At 41.3% G+C, this 19787-nt stretch overlaps 1 protein-coding gene across 1 annotated transcript in view; it reads right to left on the reverse strand.

The window, feature by feature from the left end:
• LOC120056782 (protein FAM168A-like) overlaps nt 1-13137 on the reverse strand; it is a 49241-nt gene extending 36104 nt beyond the window's left edge. The window contains exon 1 of the mRNA XM_039004988.1: nt 12995-13137. The gene's annotated coding sequence lies outside the window, so the exon portion shown is untranslated. The remainder of the gene's footprint in view (nt 1-12994) is intronic.
• Between the last annotated feature and the right edge of the window lie 6650 nt (nt 13138-19787).

Genomic DNA, 19787 nt, shown 5'->3' on the forward strand with positions numbered 1-19787 from the left:
AACATGCATACTGCAAACAGACCCAAGTCATCTTGTAACATCTTATCTTAGGTTGACACGATAAAACTGTGTTTGTGCAAAATGTTTGTGAAAAAACTGTGGCCAGCTCAAATGCTGACTGTTGCGTCAATCGTAACTTGACGTTCTAAATAAGTGTTCTAATCACACCGGTTTGAGTGCACACTGTAGGGACCGCTGTAGAATGACCACACCCGTATGTTCATAAGTGTCAAAGGGTTAAGTTCGTTGGCTCTCAAAGTTGTCCGTCAAACCCAGTATTATCTCCACCACGGCACTTGCAGTGAAGCGCACTTCTCTTTAGTTTTGTTCTTGGGTTCTTAGCCAGATGCGGTAAGAGGTAAGTTGCACTTTAATTACCTTCTGCCTTTGGAATATGATATATTTCTGGAGTAAGATAAGTATTTCTAAGATATACAGTACCAGTCAAAAGTTTGGACACACCTACTCATTCCCTGTTTTTCTTTATTTTGACTATTTTCTACATTGTAGAATAATAACAAAGACATCAAAACTATGAAATAACACATATGGAATCATTTAGTAACCAAAAAAGTGTTAAACACATCAAAATATATTTTATTTTTGAGATTCTTCAAAGTAGCCACCCTATGCCTTGATGACAGCTTTGCACACTCTTGGCATTCTCTCAACCAGATTCATGAGGTAGTCACCTGGAATGCATTTCAATTAACAGGTGTGCCTTGTTAAAAGTTAATTTGTGGAATTTCTTTCATTCTTAATGTTTGAGCCAATCAGTTCTCGACAAAGCATTTCTGTATGGACCTCGCTTTGTACATGGGGGCATTGTCATGCTGAAACAGGAAAGGGCCTTCTCCTAACTGTTGCCACAAAGTTGGAAGCACAGAATCATCTAGAATGTCATTGTATGCTGTAGCGTTAAGATTTCCCTTCACTGGAACTATGGGGCCTAGCCCGAACCATGAAAAACAGACCCAGACCATTATTCCTCCTCCACCAAACTTTACAGTTTGCCCTATGCATTCGGGCATGTAGCGTTCTCCTGGCATCCTCCAAACCCAGAATTGTCCGTTAGACTGTCAGATGGTGATGTGCGATTCATTACTCCAGAGAACATGTTTCCGCTGCTCCAGATTCCAATGGCGGCGAGCTTTACACCACTTCATCCAACGCTTGGCATTGCACATGGTGATCTTAGGCTTGTTGTGTAGCTGCTCGGCCATGGAAACCCATTTCATGAAGCTCCTGATGAACAGTTCTTGTGCTGATATTGCTTCCAGAGGCAGTTTGGCACTCGGTAGTGATTTTTACGTGCTATATGCTTCAGCACTCTGCGGTCCCGTTCTGTGAGCTTGTGTGGCCTACAACTTCGGGACTGAGGCATTGTTGCTCCTAGACATTTCCACTTCACTTCACAACAGCACTTAGAGTTGACCGGGGCAGCTCTAGCAGGGCAGAAAACTGACTTGTGGGAAAGATGGCATCCTATGACGGTGCCATGTTGAAAGTCAATGAGCTCTTCAGTAAAGGCCATTCTACTGCCAATGTTTGTCTATGGAGATTGCATGGTGGTGTGCTTGATTTTATACACCTGTCAGCAACGAGTGTGGCTGAAATAGCCAAATCCACTAATTTGAAGGGATGTCCACATACTTTTGTATATATGGTGTAGCTAGCTAACTAGCTATCTAGTTAGCTAGCTTTGGCTAACCCAGAATCTAACAGAAAAAGTTTAATCTCCTGTTTTTAGCTCCCCATATGATCTCTTTTTGTTTGCCTAACTTGCCATCTTGTCATTGGCATAAAGAGTGACTAGATTAATAAGATGTGTGGCAATAGCTAACTAGCTATCACATTAGGTTACAACTAGATAAGCTGTCTAAGCTAGCTAGCTAGCTGCAGTGTCAACCATGTAGCTAGCTAACATTAGCTAGATCTACAGGTCAGTTCCCCACAGCATCATCCCACGCATTGCTCTCTCTCACGCTCTCTCTGTGTGTATGTCTAAATGTCATTCTGTTTTTATGGCAGGGCCTATAAGCACCTCTGTAATACAGTCAGTGTATCATCTCAGTAAGCTTTTTGTGCCATATATAAATCAAGATTGTTTTGTGTGTGTGTCTTTTTATTTACTGCTTGTTGCAGCACAACCGAGGGGGAAGGAGAATGGACCAGCCAAAAAGGGTTACAGCGTTTGTCAAAAATGTACTTTTCATAGCAGGCTAGGAGGAGTAGGTTAAGGTTAGGAAAAGGGTTAAGGTTAGCTAAAATGCAACAACAAAAAACTTTTTACGTCAATTTAATTCCATGGTGAAATGTGTCTGATTTGCATACTAGTAACATGATTGATATTGACATTTCAGTATTGATTGTTTGACCGTTGTAACACTTACCTGCTCATTCTGAGTGAAAAATTAAACATCACACTTGGTGTAAATATTTTTTGTATGCATTCACCATCACATGTACTTGAAACGATAATGTAAAATAAATGTTTATTAATGCTATTGAAATTGTAAAATTATTCCAATGTCTCGAGTACCATATACCTTTTTATGAAATTGTGCACATTGTTAGATATTCAATCAACATTGAATGACCGAAATTGAAACTGTACAGCCTACGGACTTTGTTTGACGTCAGTCTTCTTTGAAGAATACCTGTGCTGGGGGACATTTGCAAGATGGTGCTGACAGGCTTTAACAATAAATTAATGTCAAATAAATGTTTGTCTTTTTGGTTTGTTGTCACAGTTTACCATAAGGTGCAAAAATGACCAAAGATATGTTTGCCCTCTGGTTGGTATTGTCATCGGAACAATTTAGTCCTTTTTGAGCAGACTAAGGGCGATTTATCTATTTGACAAGCATTCTGTACAATAGAAATAAAGTATTTCCTAATTTTCCATGGCAATCTACTGTGGCAATTTACCCAACACTTTTTATGAATGGAAACTAATGTTAGTGTACTGTTATTTTATTTGCTTACTATTTATGTTATCCAAAAGTGTCTGGTATGGTAATTTCTTATCAAGAAAAATAATCTATGCCCCTGGACTGTCCATATTTGAAATGTCTAACTACATCAAGTCAATCAGTAGACTGCATTATTTGTATCAGAAGGGCTTGGGGCAGAATCAAACCCACACCAACACGGTAGACCTATACATACGCTGAAGGCAGTGGCCCTAACTGCTACACCACCCCAGGCCACGATTTAACTCAATTTTGACACTTCATTCGTAACCTTCGGATACACTAGATTCTTCTTATTATAAAAAAATATATATTGTTTTATCTTCACCCCTTTTTCTCCCCAATTGGTAGTTACAGTCTTGTCCCATCACTGAAACTCCCATCCAGACTCGGTCGAGAGCCATGTGTCCTCTGAACCACGACCCTGCCAAGCCACACTGCTTCTTGACACACTGCTCATTTAACCCAGAAGCCAGCCACGCCAATGTGTCGGAGGGAACACCATCCAGCTGGCAACCGAAGTCAGCTTGCAGGAGTATGAGTGCAATGGGACAAGGAAATCCCAGCAGGCCAAATCTTCCCCTAACCCGGACGATGCTGGGTCAATTGTGCGCCGCCTCATGGGTCTCCCGGTCAAGGCCGGCTGTGACACAGTCTGGGATTGAACCGGGTCTGTAGTGACACCTCAAGCCTTAGACCGCTGCACCACTCAGGAGGCCCCACACTAGACACTTGTATGTCATAGCCTAGTGGAGACCAATAACTATCTTGTGTTATTAAGCTATATAAAACAACGATTGTTGATGTGTATGTGTACATTTCAATGTTGCAGTAATAGGACCTAAGCCTGTAGAGAACATTATTTGAAGATACTGAGCCCTGATCCCAATGACTCGACTGCCCCTGAGTGGAAAGAAAGAGAACTGCTCATTTTTAGCCAATCACAAGGCTCATTTTCCTGATGCATCAGGAAAATTCTCTGCAACAAGAGTGATCAAGTTAAGATCTGACATCTGTAGATCTGATCCTATCCATGATATTGCCTTGCTATTTAGCACAGCCAGGTTAGAAGGTCAATGTGATGACTTGCACACCTCTGATAGGCTACCTTCAAAAGAATCTCCCAGAATCACTAATTCCTTATCCTATCACCCAGCACCATCTATTGCCTTTAATCACCTCCTTTCTCCTTTTCTCTCCCTTCCTAATTTTATTCTTCCTTTTTCAAATGAAAAACCTGCTGATACAGAGTTAAAGAGCTATATAGTAGCACACACCACTGCAGGCTACTCTCTGATAGATGGAGAGGAGAGTTGACTAGATAGTACAACGCTTTGGCTCGCCAAGCTCCAGAACTTTTCAGGAGCTTTGCAGGAGCGTTGTAGCTTAGCTGCGCGTCATTGGAATGCATTGCAGCCAGGACTACTCCACTCCTGATTGTGTAGGGCTGTCTGTTGCCAGGCCCCGTATATCGAGCACCGAGTGTCTCCAAGAAGGAGATACATTTTTCGCATTTTGCTCCCCGACGGCAAACAAGTGTTTACATTCTTGCCACCCACAGGCGGCATGACACGGCGGCTATTATAGTCTCCTCAGACGCAGACACTCGGATCAAGGTAAACAAAATGGCAGCGCGAGAGAGAGTGACTTATGATCGAGTCAAAGCAAACAACATCTTTCGAGCTTATTCTATTGATCTCCTCTTTCAAGTCCAGTGCTGAATCCTCATCCTCAACTATAAGCGATGAGAAAGGACTGGAGTGGAGATTTGAGTGGAAATTTGTTGTCTTTTTTTTTACATACCAGGCTGTACCTATCGAGATAAAGTGAGACAAAGCTATGGGTTAAGAGCTGATAGGCATCCTAATGTTGTTACGAGTCATTGTAGACTCAAACGCACCCCCTTTGGCAGCCTCCTCGGGAGGGTTCAGAGGTACAACGTTCCAAAAAAACAACTCCGACATTCCATCATTCCACAGTACATAGAGGAGGCCTATGGAACGGCAGAAGATAATTTTGTACACACATTCCAGCCCTGAGCTAACCCATATAAAAACCCTGTGTCTGTCAGCTACATTTTACATTTACATTTTAGTCATTTAGCAGACGCTCTTATCCAGAGCGACTTACAGTAGAGTGCATACATTTTATTACATTTTTACATACTGAGACAAGGATATCCCTACCGGCCAAACCCTCCCTAACCCGGACGACGCTATGCCAATTGTGCGTCGCCCCACGGACCTCCCGGTTGCGGCCGGCTGCGACAGAGCCTGGGCGCGAACCCAGCCCAGCCTGGGCGCGAACCCAGAGACTCTGGTGGCGCAGCTAGCACTGCGATGCAGTGCCCTAGACCACTGCGCCACCCGGGAGGCCGGTTACTACTCAGCTCTTCATCAAATCCCACAAATGAAGGGGAGGGAAGAGCTCAAGAGAACATATGGAGGTTAGAGGAAGAGAGGAAAGGAATGAACCTATGACGTCAGAGGAGGTAGAGAAAGGAGGGATGCGTTTTTTGTGCCTCCTTTACTACAGCAAAACAGAGCAGTTACAGATGCTGCAGGACTGGAGAATGAGATGGGAAGCATCCAAAATGGCATCCTATTCCCTATATAGTGCACTACTTTAGACTACATAGTGCACTACTTTTGACTAGAGCTTGCATAGAGCCCGCCAAGGACTGTTTCTTTCTCTCTCTCCTCAATTTTGACAACAGAAACCATTTCAAGATCGCACTCCTCTCCTCCCTGAGATAGAAAATTATTTGTCAGCCAGCAGTCAGCCAAGAGATTAAATTACCACTATTTTCACTGTGAGCCTGCATGCCTCACTGGGTGTGTGTGTGTGTCAGAGCTCCCTCTCATGTGAACGTGCATGGTCAAAGCATGGTCACGTCATGGCAGACCTGACTAATTCCCCTCTCATTCGGCCCCCCTTCACAGTAGAGGCATCAGACAAGGTTCTACAGACTGTTGACATCTAGTGGAAGCCGTAGGAAGTGCAAACTCATCCATATCTCGCTATGATTTCAATAGGATCTTGGTTGAAAATCGACCAGCCTCAGAATTCCCACTTCCTGTTTGGATTTTTTCTTAGGTTTTTGCCTGCCATATGAATTCTGTTATACTCACAGACATAATTCAGACCGTTTTAGAAACTTCAGAGTGTTTTCTATCCAATACTAATAATAATATGCATATATTAGCAACTATGACTGAGGAGCAGGCCGTTTACTCTGGGCACCTCTGTGCACCTTTCATCCAAGCTACTCAATACTGCCCCTGCAGCCATAAGAAGTTAATAGCCGGCTTTTGGACACATTTTTTTTTAAGCCGGTAAATACAATTGTCACCGGCCAATTGTCCAGGAGAAGAAAAAAATCCCATTGCAAAATAATGCTTTTTGCCTATTCATTGATGGAAATACCAGCCGATGCAAATACATTTGACCGGTCATGCTTATTGGTCTCTAGGTTAATTTGCATAATTCTGCTTACAGATACAGGGCCTAGTTTGAGTGGAGTCAAACATCCGCTTTTATAAGCCCAATCATTGTACAACAATTCTAAATGCAATCGTGTGTTAAAAACAGTTTTGATGGTCACGATTAAAAATAGCTACTATTTGTATTTTTCAACTGGTAATTGAAGCGTGCTTCCCATTCGCCATTCAAGTGCTTAGGCAATGGTAGGCAGGCTTCAGCGTGTCAAACCACTTTGCAATGTGAATTGGAGCTAGTATGCATTTTGAAAATATAAACTTAATTATGTGAAACCTGAACATTTTACCTTGCTTCAAAGTAGCCGTGCCAAAATCTGTTTATATAAACGTGGAGGCAAATATTTTATAAAGACTTCTATATGCCATTGAAACAAGTAGCCCATTTCTCTCATGTTCTATTGGTTTTCAAATCAACTTTCTTTCATTGTCCAGTAGCCAAAGGCACAATCCTAGTCATATTAGCAACCCATGCTAGTTGTTAAACATTTCTAACTGATATTTTCATCCGAATGTACAGTGCACATTTGACAAAGGTTTTTCCCCACAAACATTCGCTCGTAGCCTACTATCGTGTGTGCATTGCTGCCCTTATAATGTGAAGAAACAATAGTTTATCAACATTTTAAGCTACACATTTTGATCTGTTGCATCAACCTCAATGCCTATTAAAGTTATTTTGATGTACTGGTTGTATGAATTTGGGATCTATCGTCCCACAACTCTGCCAGAGTTAGTTTGGAATAGGCTATTTATTTTTTGCACAGAATGACCCGCTGACCAATAGTATAGGTCAACTTTTCTACTATGGGGTATAATAGATTGACATAGACTAGTGATTTTTCTGTCTGTTACTTGTTTTGTTGGCTGAGGAAAAGCAAATGTGAACAGTTATTCTAACATCTTCAAAGTGTGCATCGGAATTCGGTAAGGACGCACCCCGTTGCACCCTGGAGTTGCATGTTCTGTTAAGATGAACTACCATAATCTAAATGTGATGTCTGTTATTCTGAGCACTGTGAGTGGACGCCCTTACACAACCAATACATATGCGTCCTGTAAATTTCTCAAATGTCAGGTAAATTTAAAATGCTACCGGTCAAATGTCCGACTCCACATTTTTGTAACAGAAACCCTGTTATGTGTGTGTGTGTGTGTGTGAGAGGGAAAGTGTGTCAGAGTGAGTGTGTGAGTGTGGGAATGAGTTGTTACTGCAAGTGTGTTTGCTACTGTGTGTTTGGGATGTGCGTGTTCGCCAGTATGTGTGTGTAGAGATTCGTTTTAGCATCGCCTGCCTCTGGCAGAGTGAAGGAGGGCGGTCCAGGGCCAGTTCTGATTCCATCAGACATGACTGCCCCTAAGGACAGAGCAACGAGCCAATCAGCTTCCTACTTCTTAGTCCGATCCTCCCACTGACCTGACCCCTCCCCTTCACACAAGTTTCCCCTAGGTACAGATCTAGGATCAGCTTCTCCTCTCCCAATACTGACCTTAATCATTAGTGGATACAACTTCACAGCACTGCGGCTTTCACTACAAACTATGGGTGTGAACGTTTTAACAAAATTGGGATCCTTAACGTTAAGAAAAATCCCTAACGGAAAAAGTGTTTTTTGTTTGTTTTTCCCACAAAACTAAAATCACAGTGCAGCTGGCTCGCCTGCTCTTTCTCTTCGCTAATGATGCGAGTGTGTGTTCAGTCTTCAGTCTGTGAAATACAGCATTACATGCAGCTTTTGATTGCCGATAGATGGCCTAGTGCACGGTTCTGACTCCGTCTGCCAGGTTGTTGACCTGCCTATACTGTTCCTCTCTTCCCTCTGTCGCTTGCTATGAAAGATGCAAGTGTTTGTGTTCTCGGAAGTATGGACACTAATCAGTCTCATCTGTTAAAAAATTGTGAATCTTAGAAGTCGATTCCTAGTGGAAGATGTATTTTCTTTCTACTAAATGTCCTGGTAAGTCACAGTATTTAACTTTAGTGTACTTTTTTGGAGAGAGTGGTCTACGTGCAGGCAGCAGGCAGGCTGCACACAGCAGCTCGATATCATTTGATTGACAGTTCTGGTCACCTAGTGATGGACGTTAGTCCAGCTTCAGAAGCAGCATTCCTTTACAGACAAGTCAAATACCCATTTCGTTGCGCTTCGAAACTATCTTCAGACAAGGTTTTGTGTCAGCATTAAACAAACATGCCGTAGCTGAGGCGCTTTCAAGGGTATATGACTGCGGTAGATATACAGTGCCTTGCAAAAGTATTCATCCCCCTTGGCGTTTTTCCTATTTTATTGCGTTTCAACCTGTCATTTAAATAGATTTTTATTTGGATTTCTTGTAATAGACATACACAAAATAGTCCAAATTGGTGAAGTGAATTTTTTTTCAATAACTTGTTTCAAAAATGTCTAAAAAATAAAAAAAGGAAAAGTGGTGCGTGCAGATGTATTCACCCCCTTTGCTATGAAGTCCCTAAATAATTCACATAATTAGTTAAATAAAGTCCACCTGTGTGCAATCTAACTGTCACATGATCTGTCACATGATCTCAGTATATATACACCTGTTCTGAAAGGCCCCAGAGTCTGCAACATCACTAATCAAGGGGCACCACCAAGCAAGCGGCACCATGAAGACCAAGGAGCAATCCAAACAGATCAGGGACAAAGTTGTGGAGAAGTACAGATCAGAGTTGGGTTATAAAAAAATATCTGAAACTTTGAACATCCCACAGAGCACCATTAAATCCATTATTAAAAATGGAAAGAATATGGCACCATGACAAACCTACCAAGAGAGGGCTGCCAACCAAAACTCACGGGCCAGGCAAGGAGGGCATTAATCAGAGGCAACAGAGACCAAAGATAACCCTGAAGGAGCTTTAAGCATACTGCTAAAGCAACACTCGAGTGGTTTAAGGGGAAACATTTACATGTCTTGGAATGGCCTAGTCAAAGCCCAGACCTCAATCCAATTGAAAATCTGTGGTATGACTTAAAGATTGCTGTACACAAGCGGAACCTATCCAACTTGAAGGTGCTGGAGTAGTTTTGCCTTGAAGAATGGGCAAAATTCCCAGTGGCTAGATGTGCCAAGCTTATAGAGATGTACCCCAAGAGACTTGCAGCTGTAATTGCTGAAAAAGGTGGCTCTACAAAGTATTGACTTTGGGGGGGTGAATAGTTATGCATGCTCAAGTTCTGTTATTTTGGCTTATTTCTTGTTTGTTTCACAATAAAAAATATTTTGCATCTTCAAAGCGGTAGGCATGTTGTGTAAATGAAATGATACAACCCCCCCAAAAAAAAAATTAATTCCAGGTTGTAAGGCAACAAAATAGGAAAAATGCCAAGGGGGTGAATACCTTCGCAAGCCACTGTAATTCCATTGCCAGGCCCTAGCAGTCATACATACATAACAGGACCATTATTCTGCATTGTGAATTGATGTGGAATTTTATGATTTTTTTTATCGTTTTAACAGAAAAACTACAAATTTCAGTTAAAAAATTAGGCAAAATTGTCCATCCCTACTACAAACAGCCTGGCAACTGGCCAAAAACACATTGATTACACTAAACTTTGTATGTATCAGTGGAGGCTCCTCAGAGGAAGAAGGGGAGGACCATCCTCCTCAGTGAATTTCATAAAAATTTAAATTGTAAAACATGTTAAAAGTTATCCTTTTTAGATAAAATGATAAAGAATATATTCACCTCACCAAATAATTGATTAAAACTCACTTTTTTTAAATCAAGGTCTACAGTAGCCTCAACAGCAATCTGTAGGGTAGCACCATTGTGTACCCGGAGGACAGCTAACTTCTTTCTTCCTCTGGGTACATTGACTTCAATACAAGACCTAAGAAACTCATGGTTCTCACCCCTTCCATAGACTTACACGGCAATCATGACAACTTCCGGAGGACATCCTCCAACATATCAGAGCTCTTGCAGCATGAACTGACATGTTGTCCACCCAATCAAAGGATCAGAGATTGAATACTGAAAGCATAAGCTACAACTAGCTAACACTGCACTGCATAAAATGTGGTGAGTAATTGACTCAGCGAGAGAAAGACAATAGTTGAACAGTTTTGAACAAATTAATTTGTTTAAAAATTAAGGAGGAGCAAAACAGAAAGAGAGATATTTTGTAAACATTTTTCACTTTCACTTACTTAGCTAGCAAATGCAGCTAGCTAGTTTAGCCTACTCAAACAGAGGGATGCTATATTAGCTAGCTGGCTATGACTATCCAACACTGGAACTCTTCCTAGTCAAGGTAAGCTTTTGGTTTTACTCATTTATTGCCACTGGTGACTGCCGGTGTAACTGCTAAACTGCTTACTACACTGTACTGCATGATTGTAGCGGGTATACTAACGCATTAGTTCTTTTAGCTATGTTGACTATGACGTTACTTTAGCTAATATAGTGAGCTAGCTGCGGTGATGATATGAAGGTTTGGCTTGGAAAGTTTTTTTGGCCTGGTCACAGACAGCTGATGTGTTGTGCATTGATGTCCACAAACGAAGGGAAAAGGTGAGAAGAGAGCGCGTATTTGCGAGAAGGAATACAACGAGCTGTTTGTATGTGGCTATGAACTTGAACTGTTTGCGTGTCATCAGAGGTGCATTCATTCCGCCGATTCTGTTGAAAAACGTTTCTTAAACGAAAGCAAGCGGAACGAAACGGGGATAAACATATCTGAATTTGTCGAAAAGAAACTGTTGTTTGCAACTGTTGGACTAATGATTACACCCTAGGTCAGCTAGATGCAGGCAGGAGTGTACAAGGCGATATCGAATGTGTCACTGTCTGTCGAAGTGTCACTGTCTGTGACCTAAAATCATTCTCTCGACCTGTGTGCACCTACGTTGAATTCATAGGCTAGGTTGTAGCAACCTCATGATGGGTATAGGGAACATTTTTATATCATGTAGTAGCCTAAACCTATCGATGTTAAACTGGGTGAATGGAATATGCTGTAATAGAAATAACACTAATTTAAATTTAAAAAAGTGTCTTAAACGGCACTGACCGCCACATAAAGAATAAAGAAACAACATCCGATAAAGAAACAACATTCTGAGTTTAAACATGGCCTAGCTAGTCATTAAATCATTTAACTAGGCAAGTCAGTTATGAACAAATTATTATTTACAATTACAGCGGGGGCAGAACGACAGATTATTTACCTTGTCAGCTCGGGGATTCGATCTAGTAACCTTTCGGTTACTGGCCCAACGCTCTAACCACTAGGCTACCTGCCGCCCCATGAGAAACAATATATCAATAACAAAGAAATTAGCCATTTAGACACATTAAAACATTAACACTGGAACAAGTGCATCTCCACAGATAATGGAGTGCCCCCACATCTCTGGGGTGTGTTTTGTCTCACTGCCCTCTGGAGCCCAGCAGAGCACATAGCGGCACTCACACTCACACAGATGGCGAGCAGCAGATTCGGCGCCCCGACATCACAGTCCAGTGTTTACCTGGAATCATGTCAGCTTTATATATTCATGACATTTCTATCTGCAAGGTTCCACAACGTTTTGCTTATTGAACGTCCATACTTTCAAAGCAGCAGCAATTGTCAACTACATTTTCCAAAATGTAAAATGTTTGGACATGCAATAGGCCATTGGCTAGTGATCGGTTCCTTCAAAATGAAATGAAAAACAGGTACAATATTTTCATAATGAAGCATTATTCTTATTCTTGTTGTTATATTGTAGTGTTTACAGTATAATTTGTATGATGCATGCTTATATTATTAAACAGCTTAGATGTGACCATATTTGTTACCTTGCGCAATTAGTCCACCTCCTATTGTAACTTCATAGCTTCTGGCTATTTTGCCATCGTATCAGCCTACTTCCCAAACGCATCATAACCACCGCAAATTGTGAGTCATAACAAAAACATTTCCCAGCAGCTATTGTACGCATACAATACTGTCAGGTCTTGTTCCAAATCACACTGAAAAAAATACTTGCGTCCAGCTGATATGAAAAAGTGAAAATTAATAGTTTTCCCTATGTGCCCTCTCTCTCGTGTGGACTCCTGAAATAATTGCTGCGCTCAGAAATTCACTTGGCTTTTAAAATGGTCACACAGTCAAACTCCCGACACCATTTTGAGCCGCACATATCTTTACCAAAATCCGATCTGCTGCTACATGAGTAGAAAAAATGTATAGCCAGGAAAAGGGGTCGGCTGCGTTTCCTCTGCACTCGCTCTCAGCCCATGTCACATTTTATAATGCATCCTTGAGATCCAAGGCCGTTGCTCCGGCGATTACATTGTTACACACTTATGTCTGGTTTTATTTGCCAATGGACCACAGCGACCTATGGCTTGGAACGTGTAGCCTAGTCTTACACATTTGTAATATTTTACAACATGCATGTCCATTACATTTTTTATATATGCATAGCAAATATATATATATTTACATTATCAGGCAGGACACGTCTGTCTCCAAGACTATGAACACGTTATGATATCAAACTCACCAAATGTCCAAGGGAATTTATTATCGTGGAGCACCTCGTCTTTAATTTTATGCTGAGTCCGGAGTCACTGATTTCCCTTGTTCAATGCTGGCGGTGTTCTCCAAGGTTTGCTTCGGTGGTTTCTCATAAGCGGCGTTGGTAACATCGACATCCACACAAAGTGGGGGGATGGGAATATCGAGAGAGAATGAGGGGTAACGGAGGGGGGCAGTAAAACCTTGCAAACACAAGGGGAGGACCTTTTTCTCCTACGTGACTGTCAAACAGGGACCAATTCAGAAGTCTCACTACCTCACACATCTATCCATCTATCATCAAGTTCACTGGAGTTGGAAATATAGGCTACATTTATTAAGAAAAATGATGACATGATCCTTTATTAAACTTTTTCTGATTTATGTGTTCTCACATCTCTGTATTTTGGTCCTGTTTAATGTGTGTGCAGCAGTGGGAAAGATACATTTTCAAAGAGGACCGCTTGAATCCCTTATAGAATGATCATGACAGCAGGGAGGTTTTCATATAAGAAAAAATGAAAATCAAACTGGAGATTTATGGCAGATGACAGAATAGAATAGAATATTTTTGCTTTGCAAAACGTACTAGGCATCCCTGCCTTCTTATCTCTATTGTGTTTTTGCTATTGCCATGTCAATCATGATGTATGTATATAATAGCAGCATTATCTGTCATTCAGGAAAGATGGGGCTTTTTTAGCAACAAAAAAATATATATACTGTATATTGTTTTTTGGGGGGGGGGGGCTTGCCTGTTTTGCATGTTATTTTGGCATCACATCAGTTTGCAAACAATGTAAAATAAATATATATACACTACCTTTCAAACGTTTGGGGTTACGTAGAAATGTCCTTGTTTTTGAAAGAAAAGCACATTTTTGGTCCATTAAATAACATCAAATTGATCAGAAATACAGTGTAGACATTGTTAATGTTGTAAATGACTATTGTAGTTGGAAACGGCTGATTTTTATGGAATATCTACAAAGGTGTACAGAGGCCCATTATCAGCAACCATCACTCCTGTGTTCCAATGGCACGTTGTGTTAGCTAATCCAAGTTTATCATTCTAGAAGGCTAATGCATCATTAGAAAACCCTTTTGCAATTATGTTAGCACAGCTGAAAACTGTTGTTCTGATTAAAGAAGCAATAAAACTGGCCTTCTTTAAACTAGTTGAGTATCTGGAGCGTCAGCATTTGTGGGTTTGATTACAGGCTCAAAATGGCCAGAAACAAATAACTTTCTTCTGAAACTTGTCAGTCTATTCTTGTTCTGAGAAATGAAGGCTATTCAATGCGAGAAATTGCCAAAAAACTGAAGATCTCATACAACGCTGTGTACTACTCACTTCACAGAACAGCACAAACTGTCTCTAACCAGAATAGAAAGAGGAGTGGGAGGCCCCGGTACACAACTGTGCTAGAGTACAAGTACATTAGAGTGTAGTTTGAGAAACAGACGCCTCACAAGTCCTCAACTGGAAGCTTCATTAAATAGTACCCGCAAAAAAAAACTTTTCTTTCAAAAACAAGGACAATTCTAAGGCACCCCAAACTTTTGAACGGTAGTGTATATAATTGAGTTGATAAAGCCGCATACAAACAGTCTCTTTTTTGTTTTCTTGGGTAAGGCAGCTCCAAAATGCAGGTGTTTCAGCCTAGCTCAGTGCTTTCTGTGGTGGTGAGGCAAGCCAGCAGAAAATACAGAGTGTTGCGCCGTGATTGGCTCAGTGTTCTGTCACTCATGGGGACACTACGTCACCACCAAGTCTAAGGGTAGAGATAGAAAATTCTAGCCCCTTGGGTGCTGCCATAGAGTTACATTATAAGTTTGCATCCAAGAAAGCTCAAGGTCATTGGCCACAGATAAAATTACGCCAAATCACGTTATATGTACAGTAGCTTTGATTGGACTGATCATGTCAACATCATACTTTCAAAATCTTAGCTAGCAGTCATCATCAATAATAAAGTTGACAATCTACTGGGAAATCCTTTTTAATCCTTGTCATATGAAGAGAAATAATGAAGAGAAATGATAAAACATATCGGTGCACATCGGCCATTCGACATAAACATTATACAACAAGTTGGAAATCGCAAAATCAACAATGAGTGGTTTAGAAGGAATCAGTCACAGTGGTTAACGTTAACTGCATGCATTGCAGCGCAACCACTAGCCTGCTGTTCAGTGGAGTGGCTGTGTGGTCCCAAATCTGGGATTAAGGGGCTCTTTTCCAAGTTTAAAATGATAAACATTCAACATTGGCCATGCTGTCAATGAAGCATGCTTTGTGTCGCGCTCAAAACAACTGTTAACTCGGAACACTCGAAAACTTGACTTGGAGATATGTATACTGTAGCTAAGAAAGTAATACTGTGTATGCTGTGTAGTAAGATGTTAGTAGCCCATGTGCCTCACCCTAATAATTTGGTCTATTTACCCCTCTTAATTTTGCCTACTGTTCTGACATGGTCATGCACATGTAGCCTATAACCTGTTTTAGAGAAATGTAATCAAAAAATATTGCAAGAGCTTTCATTGTCTGCTTAGTCAAACTATCATACGTCATTGATCTTCGGGCTCCCGAACGGCGCAGTGGTCTAAGGCACTGCATCTCAGTGCAAGAGGCTTCACTACAGTCCCTGGTTCCAATCCAGGCTGTATCACATCCAGCTGTGATTGGGAGTCCTATAGGGTGGAGCACAATCGGCCCAGCGTCGTCTGGGTTTGGCCGGGGTAGGCCGTCATTGTAAATAAGAATTTGTTCTTAACTAACTTGCCTAGTTAAATAAAGCTTAAATTATAATTGCCCTTTATTTATCATATGGTTCTGACTTGGTGTACAGGGAGAATACTGTAAGAACAGCCCATGTACTGAATTCAATCGCTGTACATTTCAAAAGTGCTAAACAAATAGTTATATTGACTATGTCCATTCTAGCTCGCCCATTAATGTCTTAATCAAAATTACGGATTGCCTCATCTGCTTGTCGTCCCCTTATGCCATAGTTTGTACATCTCAATTGTCATTAGAAACCACATTTGTTTAAGCAAATCAGCCATATCAGCTATGTTTTTTTAAAAGGCAGTAAATGAGGCTGAATTAACTGTTTCGCTGCCAGACAAGGCTCCATTGATAGCCAGGTGTAGCAGTGGTAAGATGTTGGGACTGCTGTTGGGACAGCTTTATGTAGGCCCTAGCAGTTTGTGGGCACCGTTTGTCACTGTTATAGTGCAATTAATGTATTGTTTAGTGTTGTGTAGTGGCTTCACAGGCATGATTCCCACTTGTTTTTTTTCCCCCCACCAAGATTTACATGCTAAAATCGCCACTGAATAGCAGTAACATGTTTCGTATGCTAGTTTGACTGAGTTGTATAGAATCAGATTAACATTGCAAGTCAATATTAAACAAAATTCTAAACAATTTTTTTATGCAACCAAGCACCTCCAAAATTCTGCTACAGTACTTGCTTATCTCAACTAAATAAAGATTCCAATGATAGCCTTAACCATGTTGCTCCAAAAACCTGACCGCAGCCCCAAAAAGTTATCAATAGGTTTTAAAGGGCCAAAACATGCAACAGAATTTAGGGGCAAGAGTCAGAGGTAAATTTATTTTACAAAAGTTCAATCAGGAAGGCTGATCTGAATACTCGTTTAACTTCATCCAGTAAGCATACCATCATTCACTTTGTTTCCTATTCTTCAGGCTTAGTGGGAATGAATACAAAAATATGATCAGCATGGCGTCTTGTTTCTTCTCCTCTTTCCTATAAGCCAAGTGAGGAATGTCGTACATCTATTTACCTTATAGCCTATAAGCATGGCACAATAATGCACATTCCTCACGCTTGCTGTTTAACCAATGGGCTCACGTTTGCAACTATCAGTTTCCTCACTCACAACCAATGGCAGTAAATCGTGGGATGTATTTATGTAAACTCTCCCATGTTCTCTCACTTGCTCTTTTTCAGCAACAATTTTCAACAACCATCCACCTCCCCACCACCACCAGCTATAATACCCTTAAGGCCAGTCATAGGAACTCCTTTCCCCAAAGGACAGCAGACTCTCTGTCACATCATCTGACCATTCCCCAAACTATTTAATAAAATGTCATATTGCATTCCGTCTTTGTTGTTCTTTCAGTTAAGCCTGTACTCGATTGTCCTGAAGAAAAACACTCCAGACAAAGAATCTCCAATCCAAAATTAAATCTAGAATTGGCTTCCTATTTCACAACAAAGCCTCCTTCACTCATGCTGCCAAACATACCCTCGTAAAACTGACTATCCTACCGATTCTTGACTTCGGCAATGTCATTTACAAAATAGCCTCCAACACTCTACTCAGCAAACTGGATGTAGTCCATCACAGTGCCATCCGTCTTGTAACCAAAGCCCCATATACTCCCCACCACTGCGACCTGTATGCTCTCGTTGGCTGGCCCTCACTACATATTCGTCGCCAAACCCACTGGCTTCAGGTCATCTATAAGTCTTTGCTCGGTAAAGCCCCGCCTTATCTCAGCTCACTGGTCACCATAGCAACACCCACCCGTAGCACACGCTCCAGCAGGTATATTTCACTGGTCATCCCCAAAGCCAACACTTCCTTTGGCCGCCTTTCCTTCCAGTTCTCTGCTTCCAATGACTGGAACGAATTGCAAAAATCACTGAAGCTGGAGTCTTATATTTCCCTCGCTAACTTTAAGCATCAGCTGTCAGAGCAGCTTACCGATCACTGTACCTGTACACAGCCAATCTGTAAATAGCACCCCCAACTACCTCATCCCCATATTGCTATTTATCCTCTTGCTCTTTTGCACAACAGTATCTCTACTTGCACATCATCATCTGCACATCTATCACTCCAGTGTTAATGCTAAATTGTAATTATTTCGCCTCTATGGTCTATTTATTGCCTTACCTCTCTACTCTTCTACATTTGCACACACTGTACATAGATTTTTCTATTGTGTTATTGTTTATGTGTAACTCTGCTTTGCTTTATCTTGGCCAGGTCGCAGTTGTAAATGAGAACTTGTTCTCAACTGGCCTACCTGGTTAAATAAAGGTGAAATAAAAAAAGATTATCTTATGCCAAAACAAATGCTGAGTGCCAACAAAGCACAAACATATTCAAACAGAAACACTAATACAATATTATAACATGTTATAACTCTCTGTTAGGCTTTTACAACATATTATAGATTATGGAGATGTACTGTTACTGGGCCTGATGATGTGCATTTTTGCACTGAATTGGATAAATCAAAGTTATCTTAGCTGGTTTGGTGTAAGGTAGTGATGTGAGGTGAGCTAGCAGCAGGTAAGTGGAGAGCACAGTCTTCTGAAATCGAACGACATTTGCAGACCCTGCAGTCTAATTCCACTTGTATCACCATAAGTAAAGGGATAGGCCTGTGCTGTTCACAGAATTACTTTACTTGAGCATGCTTTCCTAGAAGCCAAATAATTGCTTGCTGTCATAATAATGTCCTAACAGGTGAGAGCTGATGTGGCATAATGTCATATCTAGTTATTTTGCAAGTTGGCTGGTGTTTTACCAAGCAATTTAGCTGAACCACACATTGGTTTGTGTCATCGGGATTGTTGAGATAACTGTTGAGACACTAGATGTCATGAATGTTATTGACATATGATATATGTTATGTAGCCCCTTATGACAGAGGACTCTAAATAAGTGCTACCACCAAGCTTTTAAAACAGCTAGACGTTAGTGTGATTTCAGGCAGGGCAGGCCAGTGGATAGGGTTAAAAAAGGTTTGTTCTTCTGGAAAGGTGGAGTAAGTCTAAAAACACTTACACTCTAAACATTGCGCTTCTGTGTCAGTCACCACCAAGTACCATTGACCTCCGATTGAGTACTAGTCCCAGTATCCTACAGAGCACACTAGTAGAGAAATGTGTGTATTTCAGAATGGCTACAAGTTCAGATTTCAGAGGTCCTCAGGTTTGCTGGGCTATGGTGAATGTTGAGGGACTGTCATGTGATGTCATGGAACGCAGTGGGTCACTGCTGACTTTTCTGACCATGATCTCCAATAAAAATACACAGCGTGTGGTACTGATAGGGGTAGAAATAGTGCCATCTAGTGGCAACGGAGTGTAAGTGTACAGAGAGTATAAATAGAGTCCCTTATGTTGAAGGTCAAACCCTGAGAGGAATCCAGCGTTCCCACAGTCACAATACAATGGCCAACATTCAGTCCCAGGCAGCAGTATGTCATCAGAACATCTGGCTAGCAGTTTTTCCCCACTAGGATACGCTTCATGACTCACACATGGTGAAAATAGAAACTGATCATCACCAAGCAGGGTTGGGGTCAATTCCATTTAAATTCCAGTCAATTCAGACACCCCTGGACCCCCCATAACAGATCAGAAGCCCCCCCAAACGAATTTAAATATCAATGTGAGGCCCAACCCCACAATTGCCAAAGATATCGACATCAGGCACCCCCATGACATTTTAGGCTCCCCAAGAGTCAATGTATAATAAGAACCCTGTGGCTAAGTAAGCATCGCTACTGTCTTCCTGAAACCTGAAGTAGGGCTATTGTTAGACACAGACTCAGCACTGCATTGGCTTTTTTGGGTCAGTGGTATTACTGGTGCTTCTGGAGGACGTTGTGGTGTTGTGTTGTGGTGTGGGTTCGAATCTTGGTTCTGCCATGGCAGGGATGGACCACATTACAGATGCATTAATTGTTAAATATTACAGTGTGATTAGTAATAATGCAT

This window comes from Salvelinus namaycush, chromosome 12 (genome assembly GCF_016432855.1).
Source record: "Salvelinus namaycush isolate Seneca chromosome 12, SaNama_1.0, whole genome shotgun sequence".
Classification (NCBI taxonomy): Eukaryota; Metazoa; Chordata; class Actinopteri; order Salmoniformes; family Salmonidae; genus Salvelinus; species Salvelinus namaycush.